Below are 13,587 nucleotides of genomic sequence, written 5' to 3'. Positions count from 1 at the left end.
GGGCCAATCAGCGGCGGCTGGGCGCGCGCCGGGGGCGGGGTCAGGGTCCGCGGGCGGGGCGCGTGGGGGCCGCGGGGCTGGAGCAGCGCGGGGGCGCGCGCCGGCCTGACGGACGGACGAACGGACCGGCGGGCGGACCAAGCCATCCGAGAGAGCGCGCAGCTCGGACCCTCCCGGACGCAGCTCTCGCCAGTGGCCGCGCGATCACCGGTCCGCGGCCACGGCGCCAGCCCGCGCCCGCGCCCCATGGGGTCACAGGTAAGCTGCGCCGGCTCATTGTCCGCGCGGCCGGGCTGGCGCACCACGCCGGGGCCGGGGCTGAAGCCCTGGCGGGAGCCGGAACCGAGTCCGGAGCGGGAACCGGGCAGCTGCAGTCCTGGTTGCTGTGCCCCGGGCGCGCCCCCGCCCTGCCACTGGCCCCCCGTCCCGCCTCGCGGGGGCGCCCTCCTGGGGGCGATGGCGCCCGGGGACAACGCGGCCAGAGACCCAGGCCCGCGGGGCCACGGCCCGAGTGGCGTGGGCGGGGCGGCGCGGCAGGTCCCTGCGGGGCTGAGCGTGGAGGCGGCCGCGGCGCGGGGCTTCCCGGCCCCTTGGCACCTTCGGCAGCCGCTGCGGACGCCGGGGTCCCTCTTCGTCACCTCCGAAAGGGGATTTTTCCAGCTGGTAATTTCTGCTGCGTCAACGCCTGGCCCCGGGAGGCAGCCCGGGGGCGTCCCTGCGCCCCCCGCCCTCTCCGCCCTGTGCGTCCCCCGCCCGCTCAGCGGAGCCGCACCCGGACCCGCCCGCGCCGAGTTTGCCAAGAGTCAGAACTGCAGGAGGTGGGCCCTGCGGGGCCTTGGGGGTCATTGTCTCCCCAGAAGCTAGATGCTGGTTGTTTTAGATTTCCATTTTAATAATGGGCCGAACTGGGCTGCAGGGCCCTCCCGGTGCTATGGAGTGGGCAGCGCAGATTAGACGCGGCACTCGGAGCGCACGGGGCGCGCAAGGGAACCGGGTTCGCTACAAGTCGCGTCTTTGTTTCCCAGTAAATAGACCTGTCAGTTTCACAGGTTAGCGAAAGTCAGTGTCAGACAACTCAATCCCGAGGGTAAAACCGGAATTTTCTGCACCATGGAAAGGGTTCTAGTTAGTTGGGGGATTTCATGGTATGGCTAGCGATTTCACTATTAGTAGGCGGAACCAGCTATACACAATAGGACTGAATCTGGGAGCCCAGGAACAAGCAAAATGGGGCGAAAAACAGATATTGTCTAACCCAAAGAAATATAAACAGAAGAAAGTTTGAAATTCTTAGCGAATTTCCTCCGGCTCTCTTTGCTACAATCTCAGCGTGCATTTAGTGAAGGTTACAGCGAGAGGATTGTTATCAGAATGTAAAGAAATGCTAATTAGAAAATGTTTAGTGAATCGCCTAGGCACTGACACCTGTGTGTGGTGCACTCCTGTGCGTGCATTGTCTCCCTGGTAGAAGGTTGGATTGGATTCCTCCTCTAGGCTAACTAACTTCCCTTTTGGGTGCAGATTCGCGAATTCCGCTCTTGCTGGTCCTCGTCTTGCCAGTGCAAGGCAGTGTTTCCACTCAGCAAGAGAATAGTTTGTTCACCAAAAGGAAATTTATAGGTTTTCCATGTGAATAATGAAGTAAAGTTTATTATACTGGGATTCTTCCATTTTGGTATATTTTATGATATTAGGTACTTTGAACTGAAAAGTTTAGGATACATTTCCATATTATTATAATGCAGAAAAGATAGTGATACTTAGGTTGAAATTACTGCAGTAGAAGTTTAGCATTTTCTTTGGAAACCTTGCAATGTTTTCTTTTTTGAGAGGAAACTGTGTTGGCTGTTATTGCCAGTTTTCTGTTTAGAATAGTAGAAAGAACTCACTTTGAGAGCCTAGAAATCCAAAATCCAGCCTTCCCTCAAGCCTGCCCAAGGACAATATATAATTAAGATTCTGGTGACACTACCTTGAATGTAAGACTTTTGCTTTCGTTAGATAATTTTTATTCATGAAGCTGGTGTTGGTGGCACATGCCTTTAATACCAGCACTTGGGAGGCAGAGGCAGAGGAATCTCTGAGTTCAAGTCCAGCTTGGTCTACAGAGCGAGTTCCAAGACAGCCAGGGCTGCAAAGGAAAACTCTCTGTCTCGGAAATAAAAAAAAAAAATACCAAATCAAAACAAGAAAGATAATTTCTATTCATGTCCTGTTGCTTTATGTAAATGTGAAGTTACTAAGAGCCCAGACCACAACCTCATCTCTTTCTGACTGCTCTGTTACCAGAGCCACTAGTGACAGTGCCCTACAGCAAGACATGCCAGAGTCAGGCTAGTCCACTTCCCTGTGACTTGTGGTGCTCCTTGGTCACACAGAGAAACCAAGGCATAAATGTCAAGAAATGGAGAAAATGCTTCAAAAATTCATAGAAAATGCCTGAAGAATGGGAGGTCTGTTATTACTGAAGATGTCTTATTTACAAACAGCGCTGAATTGAATTATGTTTTAACAGTGAACTTCCTGACTTTCTCTTGTGTGGAGGTTTTCAAATTAAGGAAAATTGGGCCACTCTGTCCCTGTGGTCTGGTTTCTGGGGCGCTGATCAGCTGCTGTGCTGTACTCCTTGAGGTCTTAGACCAGCCTCTAAGAACTGAAGAGGCCCATTTAGTGTACAGGGCAGAAAAATACTTGAGCTAATTTCTCACAGAAGTCAGTTTCTGTGGTTAGGCATTCTCTTAGCTGTTAGTAAGAAGAAAGTTCTAGAAACAGTTGTCTCCCCTTTAATCTGAATATCAGAGTCCTTGCACCTGCCTTAGCCAGCCTATTTCAGGGACTTTATGTTCTTTTGTTTTCTCATTTTATTCTGCTTTGAAAACATATTCTAATTTAAATTCTCTGAAGTGAGATTGGGTTGTTAAGAATTTGAAGCTGGGTGGTGGTGGCACACACCTTTAATCTCAGCATTTAGGAGGTAGTGACAGGTGAATCTCTGAGTTCAAGGCCAGCATGGTCTAGAGTATGAGTTCCAAGACAGGCAAGGCTACACAGAAACCCTGTCTTGACCCCCTCACCCACCACACACAAAAAAGAATTTCCCTTTGAACCTATTACATCTGTGAATGGGTAGATGGTTGTTGTTTTCAAGACAGGGTTTCTCTATGTAGCCCTGGCTAACCTGGAACTCACTGTGTAGACCAGGCTGGCCTCAAACTCACAGAGATCTGCCTGTCTCTATCTCTCGAGTGCTGGGATTAAAGATACGTGCCACCACCACCTGGTGAAACTTTTGTTACTAGAGTTTGTTGAGTGACCTGACCCCTAAAAATAAACAGATAAAGGAAGTATTCTATTAAGACCAAAAGACAAGTCTTTGGGACACTGCCAACTCTTTCCACTCACAATCTTCTGTCTTGTTGCTGCAGTCTTTGGCCAGGCCAGTTCTGGTCTTGAACTTGTCCTAAGAGCTGACTGGGATCTGAGAACATGCAGTTGGTGGAGGATCAGCTCTTCTCTTTTCTCTCCATCTCTTAGTTTTTGGGTAGGATCTTACTCTTTAGCCCAGGTTGACTTCAAACTTCGTATGTAGCTTAGGTTGGCCTCAACTTTGAGGCAATCCTCTCTCAGTTTTTTTTAAGTGCCAGAATTACAGCTGTCTGCCACCACACTAAGTCTTCCTTTTATTTTGTTATGTTTTGTTTTGAGACAAGGTTACATGTGGTCCAGGCTGGCTTCAATCAAATCCAGGATATAGCTAAGGATATCCTTAAACTCCTTATCCGTTTTGCCATCTACATAATGAACATTCACAGGGGTCCACCACCAAGCTTGGCTTTTCTGCCATAATTGCTTAACCACGTTTTTATTTCCCTCAGGTTTGTGCTCTGGTTTACTAGTGGAGTGTGACTGATGCTATTGCTTATAGGTAGAGAAGAGAAAACACTTTCTGACCGGTTTTATGAAGACTGAAAGGAAAGCAAAAAGACATCAAATTTGACCTAAGTATGACTTATGTAAGTTTTTATGCAGACTAATTTAATTTCAGGGTTTCATTAGTTCCGTTTGGTTTTGATTCATATTTTTTAATTACTAAGTATTTTATTTTTATTTATTTTTAAGACAAATTTTCTCTGTGTATAGCTAGCACTGGGATTAAAACCATGTGCCACCTCCTTCCAGCCACTAAGTATTTTAAAACATAATTTGGATTTTAAAAATTACTAAACTAGTTATCAGTAGCAAGTTGGGAAACATCAATATGTTTTTCAGGAGCACACAGCTTTTTGTGTTTTGACAGATGTGCTTTCTTAATTGTGTTATCAGACATTCTAGCTTTCCTTTGTTCATCCCTCTCCTCCAGTTTTTGAGACATGGTCTTGCTATGTAGCTCACACTGGTCTGAAACTCAAGATCCTCCTGTCTCTTAAGTGCTATATCAGGGATATAGACACCATCATGCCTGTCCCCAGGGTTTTTTATTACTGTTTTTTTTTTTTTTTGGTCATTCAGAACCTTAGGTCATTCAGGTCATAGAAAGTCATATAGTAGAAGGATGTAGGGTGACAGTGTGAGTAAGGAGCATCTCAGAGAATGTAGGCAAAATGAGGAGCAGTCTTGGAGTTCCTACAGATAATCTGAGGAAAGGGCCTTCAGTATTATACTCAGAGCTGGTACCCAGTAAGCCGTGTCTTCCTCTGCTTTGTCAATATTGGATTGCTGGTGAGAGTTGGCAGATCTGGGAAAGAAAGGTGGTCTTGCTTGCAGCACAAGCAGTGATTGGGTGCATATTGCAGCTTGTCTTAGGCACACAGCCCCTTGTGGGTCTATATGGAAAGACCTGTCTTTGCTTTCAGCTGTCTTATTGCAGTGTGTGCTGGTGCCCAGGGGGCATACTGAGTTCCTTCTACATTTTCTGCCAGTAGTTCTTTAGCTTCCGGCTGTCATTTCAGTTGCCCACAAAATAGGAACAATCTATAAATTCACATGCATGATGGATTTTAGAAGATATCTTTTTATTGTTTTTTTTTTTTGAGAGATGGTTTCTTTGTATCTTGAACTGTATACAGAGGGCTTAAGACTTGTAAGTGTGGAGTTTAGTTTAGTTTTGCTTTTTTGTGGTGGTGCTGCTGGGGATTTGACTCAGTACCTTCCACTTAGTCTACCACTGAGCTGTAATCCCAGCCCTACATATCCAAGATCTGTCTCTATGAAAAGTGAATACACTTGAGTGGCATGACCCACTTGTGTGTGAACAGGTTACTTGTCTTAGTGTGGGTCACCTAGAGAACTGGCAGTTGAACCTATAGTCTTTGCTATCCAAGATACAAAAGCAATGTTCTCTGAACCTCTATATATACATAGGGATAGACACAGGGTCTAAGGTATACATATATTAGTAAAGAGGACGATGTTGTATTAAGCGCAAGAGAACATTTTCTTTAGAATTATTAGAGGAATCAATGAACCAATGAAGGAAACAAACATGAATCACAAACAAAAACTCTACCCTATGCAAGTCCACTGTTCTTTTTTTAAGTTTTATATTTATCTATTAGCGTGTGTGTGTGTGTATGTGTGTGTATGTGTGTGTGTGTGTGTGTGTGTGTGAGAGAGAGAGAGAGAGAGAGAGAGAGAGACGGACAGACGGACAGACAGATACTGTCTGTTGCCTGCCTGCCTACCATGTGAGTGGAGGTAGCTAGAAGAGAGCACCAGATCCCCTTGGAGCTGGAGTTAGAAGTGGTTGTTCCCAGGGTACTGGGAACCAAACTTAGGACCTCTGAAAGAACAGCAAGTGCTCTTAACCACTAAGTCATCTTTCCAGACTCAGATATTTTCTACTCTTTTTTTTTTTTTTTTTTGAGACAGGGTTTCTCTGTGTAGTTCTGGCTGTCCCGGAACTCATTCTGTAGACCAGGCTGGCCTCAAACTCAGAAATCCGCCTGTCTCTGCCTCCCAAGTGCTGGGATTAAAGGCATGCGCCACCACCCAGCGATATTTTACACTCTTTTTTTTTTTTTAAAGATTTATTTATTTATTATATATGAATACACTGTAGCTGTCTTCAGACACACCAGAAGAGGGCGTCAGATCTCATTACAGATGATTGTGAGCCACCATGTGGTTGCTGGGATTTGAACTCAGGACCTCTGGAAGTGCAGTCACTGCTCTTAACCACTGAGCCATCTCTCCAGCCCGATATTTTACACTCTTAATGTCCACTTGCACATATTTAATAATCTGTATAATCTAATCTAGGCCTAGAATGTTTTCACTCTGTGAAGACTTACTGCTGAATAAGTTCACCCTTTCTTGTTCCTCTGATTTCCGGCTGGTTGATTCAACTCACCTGTTATGGCCATTAAATCTGGCTTCTCTTGGTTTCTTTTGAATTGCTCTGCTTGGCCTTATACAACTTTGGTAATATGTTCTAATTTTATGATTCCTTCTCATTTTCTGGCTCATTCTGTTTTGACCTGTGTCTGTACAACTGCTCCAGTAAAACAGCTTTGCCGCCACCTCCTCCTCTTCCCCCTCCAGTCCCTGCAATGCTCCTTTAAGTAGCTTCCCTTTCCTGTTGTGAGAGTGGGGCATATATCCTATTCTGTCAAATCTTTCTCTGATTCGTCACTTTTTCTTTTTTGTTTGTTTTTTGAGACAGGGTTTATCGCTGTCCTGGAACTCTGTAGACCAAGCTGGCCTTGAACTCAGAAATCCGCCTGCCTCTGCCTCTCAAGTGCTGAGGCTAAAGGCGTGTGTCACCACTGCCTGGCTTGATTTGTCACTTTTTCTGTCACTCAACTAGATATCACTTTCAAACATGGGTGCTTCCTTCTACAAACTAACTTCATTTTCATTGTATGGGATTAAAGGCGTGTACTAGGTGACGAGCCACACCACAACTAGAAACAGTTTTTTTTTTCAACAAATAACATAATCTCTGGGTTCTCAATGTGATAAAATATCCTGCAACACCTCTACACATGTGCTATAGTGCTCACTCACTAAATAAATACATGAAAATAGAAATGGAGTTAAGGCCTGGGAGGTAGCTCAGCAGGGAAGTGCTTGCCTGCTATTTGTGAGGCCTTGGGCTTCATCCCCAGCACTTTAGGGAGTGGGAAATGAGGCCGATCTGGCTGTAAGGACAACAAGAGCAGTGACAGGACCAGAAAACAGAACTGTTCACATGTACAGCTGGGAAGAGTGGAGACCTGAGCCTTGGAGGAACACAGATGAGGGGTAAGATTGCTTGTAGCAGAACAGAGGCTCGAGGCGTGCTGCACAAAACTGGTGTGTGCAGTTTAGTGGGGTTGTGATTGATGATTGTGCTCCAGAGATTTCAGGATAGCCATCCCAGGAGATTCAGGTTTGTGGACACAGCACTGTGTCTCCACCATATTCCCATTGAGAATGAGCTGTGCAGAGAAAGTGGTCCAGTCTTTTTTTTGGTGCTCAGAGTAGGTCTGTTCCGTGTTCTCACTCTATCCCATTTAAAGCACTGAAGCCTGTGAGTGGCAGTGTGTTTTTATTTAGGAAGTTCAAAGCCAGTTTGGGAATTTCTGAAAGAAGCAATTACTCATCTTCATTTAAAGATGAGGACAAACTGGGAACAATTTGTTGTAACTGGCACTCTCCATCTCCTCATTTTAAGCAGAATCAGTGACCTTCTAAATCCTTGCCTTATCTTATATATCAAGGGTGCCTGCTCAACTTCAACAAGGTGACTTTGTCTGTATGGTTGTTATCAAGACACCTGACTAAGACTACCCTGAGTATCTGGTCTTGAGGAAGCCTCACATCACCCAAGCTTCTGCAGCTTTCAAAGTCTCTTTTCAAATACAAGTTTGACATTTATAGTACCTATTTCTTTCTTTCTTTCTTTCTTTTTTTTTTTTTTTGGCTTTTTTTCGAGACAGGGTTTCTCATTGTAGCTCTGACTGTCCCGGAACTCACTCTGTAGACCAGGCTGGCCTCGAACTCAGAAATCCGCCTGCCTCTGCCTCCCAAGTGCTGGGATTAAAGGCATGCGCCACCACCACCCGGCATAATACCTATTTCTTAGCTAGCATTCCCTCGTATCTACAGAAAAGGGTGTGGTCACAGAGGACAAGCACCTAGAGTTCCAAGACACCAAAGATCAGAAAGATGCTGGGAGAGAGGGAAAGGGATTAAAAGATGCAGAAAGAAAAAAAAAAGTATTCTGAGGAACATACATGATCATGGATGAAGTGTTCTGGATGCTGCCTTTTTCCTTCTTCATGTATTGATGCCCTTAGAGGGCTGCATTTTTGTGGCCACTGTGCGCAAGTGTGTGTGCTATGAGTATAGTGTGTGGGTGCCATTCTGTTTTCCTTCATTGACTGGAGCCTGTTCCTGAAAACATGTTTTCAAATCAGCATGAGAGCATGAAGAAGCTGCCAGTTCTGATGTATGCCAGAGCTTGGTCTTATGACCCATCAGAGAACCGAAAGTCTTCCTCAGTCTCCTCATTGGGCATCAGAAGTCTCTATGTCTCTCAGACTTGTTTTTCCTATTTGCACATGTCAGCTCTGGGGATGTTTCCAAGGCTTTCATCAAAATCCCACTTGGGATCTATGTCCCACAGGAAAAGATTGCACCCTGGCAAGTGTTTTGGGAGTTACTTCAGGGCATTGGCCTGCAACTGGGAGGTGCTCAGCAGTCGGTGCCCTGCCCTCCTGGCTGCCTCTCCCTATCAGAACCACTAGGGCACCAGTCTGTATAAGGATGTCAGCTTCCCAGCTGTTCTCCTATGTGCCAGTTCCAGTTCAGCTTTCTTCATCTATTCTTCCAGTGTTAACAGCTCTGAGAATTTCCTGTACATTAGAGTTGACAGGTGGTTTTCCCATAGTAACTTTGCAGGAGAGAAAGTTCTTGGCTCCTGTGCTCACTGAGTGAGATTATCCTGGGCAGTATGACTTGGGCAAGCCACCCATGGTCTTATGTTCTGAGAACTTGGAGTAAATATCATGAAGATGCTGTTTCCTGGGATTACTAACCCTGAATTCACTTGTAGTATGAATCTGAAGTGAAACTAAAAGAGTCAAGATACTTAAAACCACACAGGTGCTTATTAAATAACAGGAATGCTCCACCTGTAACAAATGAAACTATTGAGATTAATGATACTCTACAATTAGATGTTTCTTTTCTTTTTTCTTTTTTGGTTTTTCAAGACAGGGTTTCTCTGTGTAGCTCTGCCTGGCTGTCCTGGAACTTGCTTTGTAGACCAGGCTGACCTCAAACTCAAGAGTTCTACCTGCCTCTGCCTCTGCCTCCTGAGTGCTGGGATAAAAGATATATACCACCATTGCCTGTTGTTTCTGTTTATCATTGATTCTTAAAGCGCTCATGCTTTTGCACTACCACACTGGCTTTTTGTTTGTTGGTTTGTTTGTCTGTTTGTTTTTGTTATACTTGGGTAACACTGTAAGTGGGAAACTTCTGTGTTTTTCTATGAGAACCCACTCCACACAAGGAATAATGAAGCAGGAAATTTTCTCTTTTTGTTTAATTTAATTTTTATTTATTATTATTTTCGAGACAAAATTTCATAATGTAGCTCTATCTGTTTTGGAACTCATTGTGTAGACCAGACTGGCCTAGAACTCAACAGTTCTGGGATTAGAGGTGTGTACCACAGTGTCTGGTTAGCAGGGATATTTTTACTCTTTATGCTCAGGGAGTTTCTGAGAACTTTTCAGAAACCATGAGCATGCCTTCTGTAGGACGCATGTTCTGTGTCTAGCCCACTAGACAGCTGAACAAGGAGCTTTTAATGTTAGATTCATTTTGTATTTTCCAGTTTTTCTTATGTTGTTGGCAGATGAGACAAGAGGGAGTAGAAGGTGACCACATGACCTTTTTGGTTTAAACAACTTTTTATGGTGGCACATAGCTTTTGGAAGCACAAAACCATGTTGGAGATGGAAATCTGGTTTTGACAATTCCTTTGCTTCTTCTCTGCTGGTCTGACATGTTTATTATTGTTGATATTTTACATTTATTCCATGTGGAATTGCAGGAGATCTTGAGAAGTGTGTGTAGGTCCCAGCTAGCATCTGTGCTACTGTGTGGCTATAGGAGTCATGTGCAGTGACAGTGTTCTCAGGCTGGAGCTAAACCACCAACACTCACCAATGCCTGTGATTTCCTGGTATACCCAGAGCCTGCTGGTGCCTGAGACAGAGGGATGGAGATTCAGGACCAAGACACAAGAAGCTTGGGGTGGGAGTAGGCAAATTCTGATGTGCACTGAGTGTTTTCCTCTGAGTTCAGAAAGTTTTTGCTCCTTGGGGAGGCACAACTGGGCACAGTGTCAGCTGTGGGCTAAGCTGTGGGCTAACCTGTGGACCATCCTGTTTCTTATCTAATTTATCACAATATTTTTTCAGTCAAGTTGATTTTGCCTTGTTTTAAAAATATCCATGGAGTTACAAGTTTGATGTCTCAATTTATTGTTTATTATTTGTTTAGATATATTTTTATTTTGTGTGTATAAGTATTTTGCCTGCATGTATATGTGTACCATGTGCATGCCTTGTGCCCATAGAAGTCAGTCACCCTCCTGTAACTGGAGTTATAGATGGTTGTGATCTACCAAATGGAGGCTGGGAACCAAACCCAGGTTCTCTGCAAAAGCAACAACTGCCTTTAACCAATGAGCTATCTCATGCCTACCACTTCCCTTTGGTTTTTCAAGACATGATTTCTCTGTGTAGCCCTGACTGTCCTGGAACTTGCTCTGTAGACCAGGCTAGCCTCAAACTCACAAAAGATCCACCCATCTGTGCCTTCCTAGTGCTGGGATTAAAGGTGTGTGCCACCAATGCCTGACTTGGTTTGGTTTTTGGGTTTTTTGTTTGTCTGGTTTATTTTTGTTTTTTGCTTTTTGTTTTTGAGACAAGGCTTCTCTGTGTAGCCTGGCTGTCCTGGAACTCACTCTGTAGATCAGGCTGGCCTTAAACTTAGAGATTTGCCTGCTTCTGCCTTCAGAGTGCTGGGATTAAAGACATGTACTGCCATTGCTTAGTGATTTTTTTTTATAACCCATGTATGAGTACATGTTTGCAGGTACATGTGGAAGTCAGAAGTTAACCTGTACTATATCTCTGAACCCCAGACTCTTTGCAGAGCTTTAAAGGGATATACTTCCCAGCCTTACCATTAAACTGCTCAGTGAGAACTTGGTGGCTGAGGTCATGTGGCTCCCAGGAAAAGATTACTAATAACGTCTCAATTTTTAGAAAGTAGGATGCTATTCGTATGGGTGCCCATTTAACTTTTAGTACTGCTTAAGAATAACCACAAAGTACTTTACATATACTTATTTTTTCCAGTGTTTTGGAAGCCAGAAGTTTAAAGTGTCTATCAAATTCTCTCTCTACTATGGCCCAGGAGAGTTTTTGTTTTGCCCAGTAACAGGTGTTGGTAGCTGTTCTTCATTTATAAACTTGTTTGTCCATTCTCTGACTTCATCTTCACATGACTTTTCCCATTGTGTGTCTGTGCACAAGGACACCAGTCATAGTGGTTTAGATCTACCCTACTCTATAATGAGCTTATCTCAACTTGACCATGCCTACAGAAACCCTATTTCCAAATGAGGTCACATTTAGAATTGCTGGAGGTCAGAGCCTCCACAGACCTGTTGGGTTCTGACACTTTTCTTTTTCTTTTTTTTTTTTTGTTTTTTGTTTTGTTTTGTTTTTCGAGACAGGGTTTCTCAGTGTAGCCCTGGCTGTCCTGGAACTCACTCTGTAGACCAGGCTAGCCTCGAACTCTCTAACTCAGAAATCTGCCTGCCTCTGCCTCCCAAGTGCTGGGATTAAAGGCGTGTGCCACGAGGGCCTCTCCAGGTATCACTAGCTGTCACCTTCATCAGCCATGATGTCTTTGATGGTCTTGTTATTTACAGCAAAGATGGCAGTTAAGCAGCAAATCAGCTAATATGTACTGTAAACCTGTATGTTCCACAAGCCTGCAGCAAGCAGTGTTTTCAGCTTGGGGGTCAGCAGTGAGCAGTGAACTAGACACTATGGCAGGGGTAGCAATGATGTAAAGACAGATTGTAGTGTCTCTTTTATTGGCAGGACACTGGGAGATGCAGCAGAGGAAGGAGCAAGGAACAATGAGATTTATTGACACTTTGGGTGTGATGAGTAGACATGGAACCAGAGTACTGGCAGACATTTGGAGGCAGCTGAGCTATTGAGACTGGGCACGAATCCTCATCCAGACAGGGTGCAGGTCCCCATGTTTGTCTTGCTCATGTACTTGCTTTCATCTGGGCCACCAGATCATAACAGGTTCCTGGCTCTTTTTCTTCCTTGGGAAGCAGATACATCCTTGCAGCCTCTTTCAGAAAAGTATTTTGTGTGAGTGTGTATATGGTCCTAGGGATCAAACCCAGGGCCTTGACACATGCCAGACAAGTGTTCTGTGATTAAACTGGGTTCCCAGCCCCAAAATAGCATTTTAAATATCTTCCCTGGAAATGAACAGCAAATCCTGAAGTATAGTTATGGAAACTTGGAAAGATTTGGTTTGTAATATAGGAATATAAAATAAAATTTCGTTTGGAACTAACACTCAACTTTGAAATACAGATGGATATAAGTTTTCCAAGTTTGCATATGTAACTTAGTTGGTAAAGTACTTGTCTAATATACCTAAAGAGCTGCATTTGATCCCCAGTACCCTATAACAATGAGTTGTGGTGGACTGAGTGTTGTGACACATGCCTTTAATCCCAGCACCTGGGAGGCACAGACAGGCTGATATCTGGGAGTTCTAGGCCAGCCAGGGGGTTAGTAATGAAAGCCTGTCTCCAACAACAACAAAATTAAACAAATATTAAACCAGTTGTGGTAGCACACACCTATAATCTCAGCTCTTACAAGATGAAGACAGAAGGATTAGACAGCATCCTTAGCTATGGAGTAAGTTTGGGGCTAGCCTAGGCTATGTGAGACATTGTTTTTTTTTTTTTTTGTTTTTTGTTTTTGTTTAAAAAAAAAAAAAAGAGTAGGGAGTGGGGATGAAGAGATGGCTCAGCAGTTAAGAATGCTTGCTGTGCAAGTCTGCCAGCCTGAGTTTCATCCTTGGAACTGTAGAAGGCATGCTTATGGAACCCATGTAAAAGTGGAAGGAAAGAACTTGACATAATATAAAGAATTTTAAGAGTATTCCAAGGCAGCAGCCATAGTTAGCTGTGAGAATGTGGCTTGTCTAAAATGGACTCCTATGGCCCAGCATGCAACACTCCTTGGACTATAGCAGTGGGCCTGCTATCTCTGAGGGCTACTTTGAGTGTGGCCCTGGCTTGAGGTGAAGGACTAAGCAAGGTAGATCCTTCTGCAGGTACCGATAGGTTACGGGTAGGTCTTCCAGAGGGATAAGGTGCCTAGAAGATGAGGATCATATCATATCTGTACAGTCTGAAAGAGTCTGACACATTTGGTATTATCACTTGATTACATACTTTCCCAGTTTTATAACGTGACAGTTATTTATAACTTAGTAATTTTTTTAAGGTTTTTTTTTTTTTTTTTTTTTTTTTTTTTT

The 13,587-nt window shown here is 44.3% G+C and overlaps 1 protein-coding gene across 1 annotated transcript in view; it reads left to right on the top strand.

The window, feature by feature from the left end:
- Positions 1 to 182: 182 nt before the first annotated feature.
- Positions 183 to 13,587, top strand: part of Zbtb46 (zinc finger and BTB domain containing 46) — a 73,374-nt gene continuing 59,969 nt past the window's right edge. The window contains exon 1 of the mRNA XM_028774062.1: positions 183 to 258. The gene's annotated coding sequence lies outside the window, so the exon portion shown is untranslated. The remainder of the gene's footprint in view (positions 259 to 13,587) is intronic.

Source organism: Grammomys surdaster, unplaced genomic scaffold (assembly GCF_004785775.1).
Source record: "Grammomys surdaster isolate TR1022 unplaced genomic scaffold, NIH_TR_1.0 238, whole genome shotgun sequence".
NCBI lineage: Eukaryota > Metazoa > Chordata > Mammalia > Rodentia > Muridae > Grammomys > Grammomys surdaster.
This window is presented reverse-complemented; position numbering and strand designations above follow the sequence as displayed.